The sequence below is a fragment of the Anopheles stephensi genome, chromosome 3 (assembly GCF_013141755.1).
Source record: "Anopheles stephensi strain Indian chromosome 3, UCI_ANSTEP_V1.0, whole genome shotgun sequence".
NCBI lineage: Eukaryota > Metazoa > Arthropoda > Insecta > Diptera > Culicidae > Anopheles > Anopheles stephensi.
This window is the reverse complement of record NC_050203.1, coordinates 32,340,509-32,352,841: the sequence shown is the minus strand read 5'-3', so window position 1 is coordinate 32,352,841 and position 12,333 is coordinate 32,340,509. Positions and strand designations below refer to the sequence as shown.

Sequence of the window (12,333 nt, the reverse complement as noted above, 5' to 3'; positions counted from 1 at the left end):
GCCGGAAGTGTTTAACGGGAATGTGTGTGTGTGTGTGTGTGTGTGTGTGTGTGGGAAATTTGTTCAAGGGGTGGGAATGGGGAGGAAAAATAGCACCCCCCCCGTCCGCCCCCTCTACCCGCAGAAGAGATAGAAAACCACTATGGCTCGGTAGCACGGTGCACGACCATCGAACACACCAATAGAAGAGGAAACGAAACGAGAAAATGCAAACAATAGGGAAAACTCGTAATACACCCGCTGCCGGAGAGCGTTTGCGTATTACGTGATGCAAGAAATAATCGTCGCGGCAAATACGCACACACACACAAACACACTGGGACGGAACCCGATACACATACGCGCACACAGCCGATGCTCGTCGATCGCATCGGTCGGCCCGAAAACGGTTCGCACGTCTCCGGTGTGCGGAATGGAACTGTTCCGCGTTGGGCACCTGATGCGACACTCAACCCGAAGATAAGGGCTAGCAGGCTGGCCGGGAAAATGGGCAGCAGCAGAACCGTCACCGCCCGGCCGCCAAGTCTCAGTCCGGTGTGTGTTTTGCTCATGCGCCCTTGCTGCCGTTGGAGCGTTTTTCCGTGTCAATGCTGTTTTCCTCCCCCCCCCAGTGGGTGGGGTTAACGTGTGTTATTAAATGGGGAAGGAAAAGCTGGCTGGAAAAGCTTCGGCGATGCTTCACGAACGATTCGAAGGACACTCCCATCGGGATGTTTCCATCGGGTCCTGGCGAGTGATATGGGTGTATCCATTCACTCTAGTGGAGCATGAGCGGTATAGAAAGCTTCAGCATAGGAACTTATTTAAAAAAAATGAGTTAAATTATGTTTTTTATCTTCAAATTTTAAAATTATTAGGCCCAAAATTTTAATAAAGAATGTAATAATAAATACAACATTAAGCATAAGTCGTAAGCAAGACTGATTTTCCAGCTACGGCCAAAATTGAGTCTAGGAAAGTCAGAAATGGCATACCTAGATGACTAGAGGCTGTTGTATCTAACAAAGAAGCAGAAGAAAACGTTTTAAGCATAAAAAAACACACACAAAGTGTCTCAACTGTATCGACTCCCGTTTAATGAAGTCATACAAAAAAGGCTATACTTCCCGACAGCCAATCCCACCATCGTAAACAAAAAATTAGTGACCCTTTGACGATCCCGGTCCATAGTCATTCATTCGGTCCCCGTTTTGCCAACCCTTTAGGTAGGTTATGGGTTTTGAAGCCGGTTTCTCCCGAGCGATTAGACGCCGAAGGTCGAGTCACTCGGCACGTTCTAAGTAGCGTGCTGTCCAGCCCAGTCCGACCACCATTATCAGTGACTGTTTGCGAAGAGCGTATTGATTTATTTCTTTTTGCGCGGTTTTTCTTTTTTGTTTGTTCTGAACCTTACGTTCCCTCGGACAGTAGTAAAAGGGCGGGATCGTAGAGGGCAAAGTATATGCGCCCCGGAGCTTGCGTTTGTTTAGCCGTGGCAGATGAGTAAGTGGGCACTTGGCAGTGTCGTGGGTTGCCAGTTTTGTTACAAACACCTGCAAGAATAGGCGCTTTGCAGCGTTGTTGGTGCGCCCGATAGAAAATTAATTCGTAGTTACTTCGATGGAGCTACCCAACCACAACCCACGACCACTACAAACGGTTGGGGATGGTTGCGATCGTTTAATTACAACTACCAATGGGAATACAACAACAACTAAAAAACGCTCTATGCAACTTCCATCTCCACCACCCCTAGGGTTCTCCCTAGGAATATTCGATCGTTCGCAGTGATCACCTTCCCTATCTAGCTGCCTGCCAGCTTCCGTCAGTGTGATCGTGAAAAAACGTCAGTGTGTAAACGATCAATTCAATCGAGCCGGTTCGTGCAAAGCGACAGTGCTGGCGGTGTGCTGCGAGCGTGCACCGGAACATCATTTGCATCCCTCTTCAAACCTACCCCAGATGGGTAGCCGAGGGAAGGGGGTAGGGGCGGGGGGGAGGGGGAGCAGGAAAGGGCATAAAGTTAGGAACTAAAGTCAAACGATGGAGCTGCAGTTCTAGTGTGAGTGTGTCGTAAAAGATTTGCAGAAAAAACAAAATCTAACTTGAGAGGTTTCCTGCGCGAAGTTATCAGATTGAATGCTGAACGCACACCTAGGAAGCATATGAGCATGTACATGTGTGCCCGTCCGTTTTACTGCAGACAGCCATTATGTCACTTCAAACGGCAGCTATTCTATTATTAAATAATCAAAGCTTCACCGATAACGATAGTCTTTGAGGTGAGCAAAGCAGAAGAAGCATTGCTAGTGGCAATTATTTATATTTAGAGGTTATATTTAAGAGTTTCATATTAGGAAAACCGGTAAAAAGTATACCAAAGTAACTTAAGAGCTTAGGGCTCATCGTATACTGACGACTCAAATCATTGGACTCTCAAAGTATTCAGTTGTGAGCCTATTACTTTTGATATTTGTATACTTGTAAAAGTATCAGGAATATCTTAGCTTCCTATCGCAACTTTGAATTATCTAAAAGATCAGCGTATCTTGGCGTAAAAATGGGAGTTACGGTGGATTTCTTAATAGATCTTATTCTTATTCTGCTTCCTTGGCACTACAACCTCTTAGTGCCTGTTCAAAATATTATTACATAAAAACTCTATAAATTCATGTAAAACTTATAAATTTTTTTATGATTCGCACTCAACAGAAACTCAAACCGAAACGTTCCTCCCTCACACTAGTCTCCGTTCACACGAGATGAGTGCAGCTACGCCAGATAGCGACCGATTGTTATCGATTGCAGTCGAGTGCATGTGCACACGGAACCGGCCGGACGAAGCCGACTGTATTTGTTTCCGTTGTTCCCACCACCAACAGCAGCAACACAGTGTGCTGCACGTCGCACAAACACCTCCTAACACACTAACTGACTACGAGGGGCCTGTGGTTGGCGGACTAAGTCGGTGTCGTGGACGACAGCAGCGACCGCAACAACCGCGACTTCACTTTAGTAATCGGCGCCGCGTCACTCGCACTGCAGCGGCACGAGCGCGCTGTGTTGCAATTAAGTGCACGAACAACGCATCGCTTCACCGCACCATGGTGTGTGTAAGTGCGCCCCAGAAGCGACAGTCCTCTCCAGCCATCATCATCACCACGAGATGAAGTCGTCGAGCGGTCGTTCTGGCACAGTTTCAAGATCAAGTTCTAGGATAGAGCAGTGGGTCGCGCGTTCTCCTAAACCGAGCGCGCAACCGTTCAAGGCCATTCTCGGCGTACCGCTCAACAACACTCTCGCTCCGGGAACAGCAAGGGACACGGAGCAAGGAAGTACCGCAAATCGTTTCGAACGGTCCAGGGCAGCGGTTTTTAAGACATCAAGACGCCTGATGCATCTGGGGCTCGAACTGTTCGGGCACTGGCGATGCTGGACAATGGTAGGCAATGGTTCCGGTGCAACGGTGCCACGGCAATTGCGCGCTGAAAAGGACGTGGTCATGTGGGTTTTGGGAGAGATAGATGCATTAGCATTTTTTGCGCAATAGAATTGATCAAACGCAAACAGCCGCCCTAGTATTGGACGGTCTCGGGACCATGGCACAGGGGTGCTCGTTCAGAGAACGGTTGGCATTTCAATTAGGCGACGTTTAATCGGTTTTGAAATGGTTCTCTCCTGTGCTCTCGGGATGATGTATCGGTGGTTTTATACATTCGCACAAGAGAAACAGTAGTTTGTAACATTATTACAAGATTAATTTACATATTTTTAATGTTTCAATGTCTCGAGTCTAATAATTTATAGCTCTAAAGAATGATCCGGAACACGACATGGCAGAGCATATTGATGTGTTAGTATTCTGTATGTGATCAATAGGTAGGTCTTAATCTCTAAAGGGGATTCTTACATTTTTAAACAACATTCTGACTGTTCAGATTTTTTTTTTAAATGCTCGATAAAAGACGGTTGTTTCGTAACGCGTGAAGTAAATAATATAAACACGATACAAAACTGCTTTATAGCAGATGAATTATAACAATGAACGCAAATGAACATCAACTTCTTTCATGCTTTCGTTCATAATCAATCAATTATTTGAATTATTGCTAGAATTGAGGTTGCAATATTGAGGTTTTCTTTAATATTTAATAGAAGAGAATTACTCAAATTGTATATCAATTTGAGTATGGTTTTAGTCTTACTTTTTTCTTCTGTACTGTTGCAATTATCTTGGTCTGTAATTTCTGGCTTTCTTGACTTCAGTTATCCTATGCTCTTGTCTGCTACCGGTCTGGATCCTGAGCATAATTTTATTCTGTTTATCTTTTATAAAGAAACCTCAAGAAACTTTAGTAATTTTTTATGATATCTGTTTCGGCGTATAAGGACACTTTATCAAGTTAAGCTTCTTGGCTACGTGCTTCTATCACTGACTTAAATTGTCGAGAGAAGATATTGCATTCTTCCTTTATTTTCATCACGAGGGAATGCATTTCAAATATTAATTGAATAAAATTTGATCCACTCTACACTTTTTTCTGGAAAAAAAATCACTCTGTTCAAAAATCATATAATAAAATAAATGAAAACCGATTCATTTAATCTTTCTTATTCCATTCCTAATAAGTTTTTTCCAATTTCCTCGTATAAGTCCTCACAAAAACAATCATTATTGAAACCATTTAACAAAGCTTCTTCGCAGAAAGTCAAAAATGAGATTAATTAAATTAGAAGCAGCCGTTTGCATGCATCTCGACGTTTCTACTATTGGTTCACTTCGAACAGTCCAGAAACAAACAAAAAAGGCACAAGGAAAACGCATAATCACGTAAAAAGTGGATCAAGCCGGAACGATGATGGAACAACCGGAAAAACATCGTCCTTGCCTTACATTTACCTATTTCTGCCGGTTTGGTTCCTCCTGCTTCGCTTTACTTGTGGTTTTCCACTCCCTCCCACTGCCTGTGGTTCCCCACTCAGTCACTAGGGCTTGGGAAAAATTTCCAGCATTTTCCTTCGCGTTTACCCATTTCCCGCAACGCGTTAGCCCACTTTGCGTGTGGGACACTGTGCAGCCGATACAAATCCCCCACTCGCTGTAGGAGGTGTTTGCGTACGTTTGCGGGTAGGCTCATTCCATTAGGGAGTCGAGTTTTCCTCATGCCGGCTGGGCGACCGACCGAAACCGTACCCGAGAGCGGATGGGCGGCATGGGCCTGCGAAACATGTTACGCAACGCAAACGGAGAAACGTTCGGGGTTTTTTTTGTTGCTTCCCTCATCGTTCCGTGTGGCGCTGTGGTTGGGCAGGCTCGGTACAATTTTCTTCCGGTCGTACCGAAGGAAAATGGGGTGCACGAGTATGCACTAGTTTTCCATCCAACACTCGGCCCCATCGAGATTACTTTCTCAAGTACGTTTGAGTTTTTGGGCATTTTTTTTTCGCAAGTCCTCACAGGACTTTGTGCCGTATCTTCACTGAGCCGCTCACATGAATAGTCCGATGTTATCAGGTAGATTGGGAATCGTTTTCCAAAACATGTGTACAAATCCCATCGAAATCCCGTCTCATGCACTCATTGAAGTCACTTAGCTCTTCGGGCTTTATCGGGCTAAAAGCAAACCGTAGTGATGTATCACCATTTCGGAAGGTCTCGCAGGACTAATTTCTTGGCTGATTGATGTCGAGTGATCCGAGATGGATGAAAATTGACCGACAGTGACATGTTAATACGGCAGAATTTCTCAAGCCTCGGTCAAAAGAAAAAAGGTATGATGATGCTGTTACTTTTCTGCCGAAGAGGATTCATGAGTCATTTTTTTTTTTTGGTTAAGTTGATTCGAACCCAAACGGGATTCATCGTACAGCTTTGTTTGTACTAGAGAGCCTTCGCCAAACATTTCTGCTCCTCAGATATGAAATATGAATATCGTTCCAAACATCGGCACATTATTCATCTTCCTCAAAACATCATACCGCCACAAAAAAAGGGCTGCTAATGTTGCGTTTTAGGGATGGTGAAGCCTTTCAAATACCACCCGCCGCTAGGTGCCCGAACCACCCGACACTTCGGCGAATCGATTTGAAGTTGATTAATCTTTCAAAAGCAATCGAATCTCGGAATCTCGCACGCTGGAGAAACGTACCGTAGTCCTTGTTGTTGTTTTTTTTTCTTCTCTTCGGTCGATAACGATCGAACCAGCGACACTCGAAGGGCTCGATGGGTTTGGAGTGGCGAACTACTACTACCACTATCACCACTTCTACCTGGGAGGTTTTTTTTTTGGGGGGCACCCTGCTGCAAAAAGGGCCTGCCTTCTCTCTTTTTGTTTGTGTGTTTTGTATAGGTGAGGGCGATGCGGGGTTTGAAGGAAAAATTAAAAGACAGAGATTCCCGCAAGATCTGAAGCATCGGAAGAAAGTGAATGGTTGAACATGGACTCACTTCTTCTCTTCTCCGTCGCTCTGTCGTACTGCCGAAATTGTGGCGAAGCGAAGCGTACCAAGTGCTCGAACCCCGAAAACTGGTCGCCGGTACTGCTGCTGCTGCTGGCTGCTGGCTGTTGGACGGATGGCGATGGCTGCGTGTCTTGAACACGTGGACTGGGCCTGGGCAACGTGTCTACCGAACGGCGTGGGATATTACTTTGTAGCCGTTGATTTTGTTTTACCATGGATAAGGTTCCATCATTTGTTTTGCTAATTATGGCTGTCGGTTAGGGGTGGTTTTGCTTTGTAAATTATGCCTCTAATTTTCATGTCTTTGTGTCTTTAAATATGGTTTTCAGTCAAGTAGAGAGTTTTCAATGTTTATAAAATCATGCCCCTTTTGATAAGTTTTTCTTTTATCTCTACCTGTTTGAGCTGAACCTTTGTGATCCAATTAAATAATTTATTTACTTCAACTTATAAATCAGTTCTTGGAACACCTCAATTTCAACCTCAAAACCTCTCTTCTTCTCGAAGCGAAGCGAAAAATGTATCTCTTTTCGATCGACCGTCGGAAGATGGTGGAGTATGATTTTGTAGTTAAATGGAAAACTCATGTCGATGAAACGCACAAAGTTCAGCCACCTTTCCTTGCTGACGGCATACGGCCGGCTAATTGTGCCGTCGGGTCATCCACGGAAACGCATCACCATTTTTTGGCTGGGCAGCATCATCACCGCACCACCAAGTAGGAAATGCTCATTTCCTTTACCAGTTTTTTTCTTTTGCTCGTCATTTCTTTTCGGAGGAGGTCAATCACCTAGCGCCGATCGATCGTCGATCATCAATCACGAATCAACGAGCCTGTGGCATTCGGAAAATTGCTCTCGCTGTAGACGAAACGGGCGATTGGGTGGCGATTTGCCGGTTGCGGAAGAAGAAAAGCACAACGCGACGGAAAGTCCTCCCACATTCACCTTTCGTAATGAATTTCCTTAGCCGCGATGAGAAAGGGAAAGATAAGCCGGAATGCCGAAAACTGCCAGCGTTCGATCGGTTCGGTGCGTACGGTGCAGACGCATGTGATCGAACGGATTTTTCTCCGCACCCACATTTTCAAACCAACCAGGTAAATGTGATTTAACAGCGGCGGCCGAAAAGCGGCTGCGCGTCTGGCTGGCTCGGTACACACGCGGAAAGGAAGTTCAAAAAAAAAAATCAGCCCAAAAACCGCACCGAATTTGGTGGAAAACGGCGCCGCAGCGAGACGAGTAAAAGCTGGCCCGGGAAGGCAAGGTAATAAGTCAATTAAAATCTCTTCTCGCCACCGTGCAATCGGCGGAACCACCGAGCCACTTTTCGGACGCACCAAAACTTCAGCTTTTCCGACCGTTTCCCCTAGGCCCGTGATCGCGTTCCGCGATCCCTTCCGACCCGGCGGCTGTGGCTGTGCGGAAAAATGCGTGAAAGGAGACGAGCCAAACACCCGAAAACGTACGCCCGGGGAGTGCAGATTTAGTGTTTTGTGAGTGAAGAGCGAACAAAAAAAAAATGACGGCCCAGACACACCGACCCGCAGCGACTTACCACAGCGCCCGTAAAAAGCGATTCGATAAAGTCCCGTAGCAGAGCGAGCGAAAGAGAGCGAGAACGAGCCCGAAAAGCCATTTCGCTAGGCGTCCGCCGAAAAACACACACACCAACCAACGGCGCGAAGGAAAGAGAAACCAAACCTGCCGAAAATCGAGTTTCGGCGGGATGGGAATGTTAATGGGCGGTGTGAGGCGGTGCTGCCAATGGGGGAATGGTCGAAATTTCACTTTTACAAAACGAAATCGAAAGTTGTTCCAAAGTTCGGCATGTCTGGGTACGCGCGCCCGGAGATCGTGTCTGGATGGTCCGTTGATGGTCTGGTCGCCCCGTGTCGTGATCTTGTAGGGTAGGTTTTATTGCTTCAGCGTGTGTGTGTGTCTATGTGTATGTAGTGGTGGAGGATATGCCATGTCTTAGAGACATGTTTTAGAGCATTTGCAGAGACGCGTGTAGTGTGTGGCACGTGCCAGGCTGCTTTACGACCAATATATGTGTACCGACTGTGAACGGGGAAGGTATTACCGGGTGTCGGAAATGATTGGGTTGGGTGGGATTGAATTGCGGACTGTCTGGATGTAATTTATCAATCATGAAGTGAGATTTGTTTCAAATCCCTTTCGAGCTAAAGATATCAACTCGAATTCTACATGGACTTTTAAATAGTCATGTTGTAGAAAGTGCTAAAGTAGAAGAGTATCTGATTCGATCTAGTGGCTGAGACTTTAGCAGTGTCTGTCCACATGGCGATTTAAAACGATCTCCGAAGTTGGATGATCGGTTGGATTCTTCTTGAGGCTTTAGAGGCGTTAGACTGTATCTTTCTCTTGAAGATTATTGAGACCAAAATTGAGCAAGAATATCAATCATGCGTAAATAATATACTCCAGACTTGGGCGGTCCGGTGGCCGAGGCGATAACGGCGCCGGTCTTTGCACGGCCGGACTGAGGTTCAAATCCCGTCCAGAAGACCGCCTCCCCGTACGCAGTACTGATTTTTCAGCTATGGGTAAACAAAGTCACAGGAAGAAATGGCAGACCGAGACCGCTGGAGGTTGTAATGCCAAGGAAGAAGAAGAAATAATATACTTTTATTAAGGATTTTTGTATTGAATGGCCTTATTTCCTAAGGAGCCATCCAACAATTTATCGTCTTTGGTATGCTATTTTGTTTAAGATCATTTTTATGCATGAAGAATCGCGTTAAATTAATTTGAACCAGCTCTAGCCAAGACATTAGATGCTCAACTAAAGCTACAGTTGATGCTTTATTCGTATTGTGATTGTTACTCCTGCATGTAAGGAGGCAGATTCTGACCGATGATTATAATCTTCACTTCGATAATTATACCGTCTGACCCCTGAATAAATACAAATATATATGGGCATAGAGGGAAGCAATAGAGGCAATAGAGGGAAGAGTCGCCGGGTCCAAACTTAGATTTTATCGTAGACCTAATTCCTGAACCAGAGTATCTGTCTAAATGGTTATTTATATCCTGAAGAAGTTCAGCATTTCTGCAAAACCAAAAAACCAAACAGCAGTTACGCAGCACAAACTGAGCACCCGTTTCTGTGTCGTCTAAGTGATCATTCAATCATTCAGTGCAGGAGTTGGCACTTTTTGAAAGTTATCGAAAGTCTCCCAAATGTCCCCAAATGCTAGTAGAATATTTGAGACTAACATCTACTGGAACTTTTTTTGTTCGCGCTAAGTGAAACAAAATCAGGATCAGGCCACTAATCAGAATTCATCACAACATTGAGATTAAGATGGTAAATGTTTCGTTTTAAGCAATTCTTCACGCTTTCAACAAGGCAATTTGAAATCGAAAATATATGTAAAGCTCATGACTATAGCCATGGCCAAGGTGTCAGCAAACTTCCACAAGGCATTCTTGGAAGAAGGAGTATTAGTTTCGTAAAATGCTTCCAGGATGTGATAATCCAGTAAATAAAATTACTGAGCACTTTGCAGTATTTGTGTATTCATCGTTATCGGAAGTTAGTCTTCTGCAAATGATAAATTATTTGCTTCAATTTCGTTAAAAAAATTACTTTAGATCAAGCTTACTGATTGGGTGAGAATGCTCATTATTGTCAGCAATCCTGTTTCGAGATACAGTCACCTCTCGCTCACAGTAATCCATGACAAAGACTTGACTTATCTACTGACCGTTAACGAGAGCAATCAGCAAAGGCAGTAATCACTTGCTAAACCCCAAAATAATTGGCACAGGCAGCTTACGGTTGTGATTCAAGCGAATGGCAGCAATCACCCCATATGTCATCATTAATTTCAAAAAACGATTTTTCAATCGATCACCATTTCCTTTGTTCGCTATATGAGTGACCTTTACAGTGCATTTGCTTTGTTTTCCTTATTTTCCCGGAGTGTTCCCTCGACAGCAACCGGAATGACAGTTTTCCACGATCCGAAGGAAAAACCTCATCACCTTGTTTGCTACCACACACACCAGACACACACCATCGGAGCTGATTATTATTTCGAGCTCTAATTGGATTATCATCGACGGGTACGAAGACACGGGCGTGCGTTGGTGGCGGTTTACCAGCAGTGCGTCGACGGTCATCGAAACCACGTTGGCAATTGGCTTAAGGGCTCCCGATCCGGTTGCCATGGCCCAGCCTCACGTGGCTTGCGGTGTCCCAGGCGCATTAGTTGCACTTTCTTGCAACCCCCCGTTCCGTTCGCGGTTTTCCACCGGTTTGGTACTATTCTAATTTTCCCTTAACAGTTTGTTGCTGTTTTCTTGGTCGTTAGCACGGAAGCGTTCGGTGGGTATTATAGACACCGAAGGATAAGAATCCGTCTTAAATGTCAAGCGAAAATAGCGTTGCGGTTTAATGCCTGTTGCCTGTTGCACTTTGGGCCAACTGGATGTGGGTGTGTGTGTGTCCTACACACAGAAAGAGAAAGAAGTTCAAATGCCATTTCAATGCCAAGCATGTGTTAATTTGTCGTCGCTGGTGTTGGAGTGTATGGAGCAGGATATTGGTTTAATTATTCCCAATTAGCAGTCTTTTGCGTTGATTAACGTGTAGCTGTCATAAAATAATGCTCCAATTTTCGTGTTAAATTGTGGTGACGAGAAGAGATATTTCTTATTTCTCCAATATAAATCGCAAGCTCACTAAATTACGATTAACCTAACTTGCAACTCACGAAAGCTCATCTCCCGGATACGGTCAAACCGGATCGCATCAACTCGTTCGGCATTAGAATATTTAGCTTGATTGTGAACTTCATTTGGATCCAGTCGACTTCCAGAACTCGATTACGCAGGAATGTTTTGTTTGGCACCGTGGGGTTTGTTGTTGTTTTTCGTTCCCGCTCCGTATCAGCTAGTGCATGCACGGCTCATCCGGCCCGGTCTACACGTTCAGCCTCATAAATCTATTTGAGAATTCGTGCCATTCAACCAAAGTGCAAATGCAATTTCTTTGAGTTGAAAACAATTGCTGCCAAGTGCCCCGAATGGCTCTTCGGTTCATTCCAACCCCCAGGCCAACCCTTTTCTTTACGTAGCGATGGAAATTGAAGTAAACTATTACATCTACATGCGCACGGCACACAATATAAAATAACACGGCAGCAGACGCTTACTTCCGCTCAATCTGGCCAGCATCCGATCGGTTTGGAGGACCGCGCCGGCAGTACGTTTACGATTAGCATATTTATAAATTTTCATATCTGTTGCCGGTGTTTCCACGCCCTTGCAAGGAAGGCGGTGTTGGCCGACGGTCTTCGAGGACTTATTTTTCTATTGCACTAGGTGACCATGAGAAGGTGGATACTGAATGCGCTTTTGGTGTGTTGATTGAAGCAGTGCTGAGACAATGTGGCGAATTGTTGTAGACAAATAAATGATATTCTATGGACATCTTGAAGAATTCCTTGGACCGATAAGTTCATGGGCAAATGAGCAAATACTTGAATACAAACCAAACTAGCACTCGAAACGGTTGCTAGAATCAATACATTAGGCAAACAGACATTGAAAAGTCTCTTCAACTTTGCTTTATCATTACCCAGACGCGCAGTTGGGATATTCAAGAAAACATTGGAGGGAAGCGAAATAGCCATAAGAATATCCCATTTTAAAGACATTAATAAATTTAACCTTATCTGGTTATTTGGTCCCTTTTCATCAATTTATGTCTCCAAGGAATTACACTTATCGTCACTAGCAAACATCCTATTAACCTAATTCATCATCACTACCACCAAAACTCGCCGTCAAACCTACGCACCACAAAACCGAACGGGAACATCCCCCGTCCAATCACATCACGACCGTGTAGCTCCAA

The 12,333-nt window shown here is 44.7% G+C and overlaps 1 protein-coding gene and 1 long non-coding RNA gene across 9 annotated transcripts in view; one reads left to right on the top strand and one right to left on the bottom strand.

The window, feature by feature from the left end:
- Window positions 1–12,333, bottom strand: part of LOC118509539 (thyrotroph embryonic factor) — a 158,757-nt gene that overhangs the window by 43,760 nt on the left and 102,664 nt on the right. The gene's annotated exons all lie outside the window — the stretch shown is intronic.
- LOC118509542 lies at window positions 1,231–12,268 on the top strand. Its single transcript, XR_004905892.1, has 2 exons — window positions 1,231–2,261; window positions 2,692–12,268. It is a non-coding gene; the product is annotated as an uncharacterized LOC118509542 (long non-coding RNA).